General features: G+C 35.5%; 1 non-coding gene across 1 annotated transcript; it reads right to left on the bottom strand.

Moving 5' to 3' along the window:
• Positions 1–470: 470 nt before the first annotated feature.
• Smp_tRNA_02351_Pseudo_TTG.1.1 lies at positions 471–897 on the bottom strand. Its single transcript has one exon. It is a non-coding gene (tRNA).
• Between the last annotated feature and the right edge of the window lie 600 nt (positions 898–1,497).

The following is a 1,497-nucleotide window of genomic DNA, read 5'->3' as shown; positions in this document are numbered from 1 at the left end:
ATATATAGAACTCAAAACAACTATTTGTCGATCAATATCAAAATCACAATATTCAATACGAACATCAAAACAGCTAGTTCTGTTGTATGGAGCTGAAATGTGGAGAACTAATACAACCATCGTCAAGAAAGTACAAGTATTTATAAATAGTTGTTTACGCAAAATACTCAACATTCACTGGACGGATATAATAAACAACAGCCTTCTGCGAGAGAGGACAAAATCAGCTTCCAGCTGAAGAGGAGATGAGGAAAAGACATTGGGAGTGGATAAGACATACATTAAGGAAATCACCACAATGCATCACGAGACAAGCCCTAACTTTGAATCCTGAAGGAAAACGGAAAAGAGGAAGGCCAAAGAATACATTACGTTGGGAAATAGAAGCAGATATGAAAACGATTAATAACAACGGGAAAGAACTGTAGAGGATTGCTCAGGATATAGTTGGGTGTTGGTGGGCGACCTATACTCCTCCACGAGGGGTAACAGGCGTAAGTAAGTGAAGTAATACCGGTGAGATGGAATAATGAATACAGATTTCACAAGCGTCAAAAGCGCAGCATAATCACTAGTAGTAGTGTATTATTATCATTAGAAAATATTTGATATAGACAGGATGATTTGAATATAGGACATACAGGATATATAAAGTAGCATTAAAACTGAGAATCTATTAAAAGACAGAATTTTAATGTATATATCATTGTAACTCGTTAATAATCATGTCACCTAGTTTCTCTAAACATTGATTATGATTTGAATCCACATGGTATTGTTTGGTTGAATCTTCACATTGATGTTTTTAGGACTGCAACTGGTCAGTCTCTAATTGGCATATGTGCATACTGTGAGTATTACCTCGATATTGCCTTAATTGTTTGCTTATAAAGCTTGTGAATTAAGGCAATATCGAGGCAATATGTACAGTGTGCACATATTTTAATAAGAGACTGACCAGTTGCAGTCCTAAACATCAATGGGAAGACTCAAACATACAATACCAAGTGAATTCAATTTATGTTATAGGTAAAATCATGAGTCAGTTGAAGCTAGATCACCATGGAAAACCTGGAAGTACTGGACGGCCGTTTCGTCCTATTGTGAGACTGCTCAGCAGTGTGCATCCACTATCCTGCTTCGCGAGATTCAAACCCAAGACCTAACAGTCTCGCGCGCGAGCGCTTAACCTCTAAACTATAAAATTACTAAAATCTCCACAAAACTCCTTTCTGAAAATAATTTTTTTACTCATTAAAGTTTACATATTAACAATGAACATGGTCTACAGTTTACAGTTCAATCTATGAATCTCTTATTTAATTATGATGATAATGATAGATGAAAGATTTACGGTAGGTTTAGCATAATTCCTAAGTGGTATTCTTCACTGAATCGACTTATTGTAGGTATTATTGAAACCACAGGACACTGGATAGCTGTTTTTCTCTTTTATAGGACTACTTGCAAGTAAAAACTTATAAAACCAAGGATCTA

This window comes from Schistosoma mansoni, chromosome 7, assembly GCF_000237925.1.
Source record: "Schistosoma mansoni strain Puerto Rico chromosome 7, complete genome".
NCBI classification, from domain to species: domain Eukaryota; kingdom Metazoa; phylum Platyhelminthes; class Trematoda; order Strigeidida; family Schistosomatidae; genus Schistosoma; species Schistosoma mansoni.
This window is presented reverse-complemented; position numbering and strand designations above follow the sequence as displayed.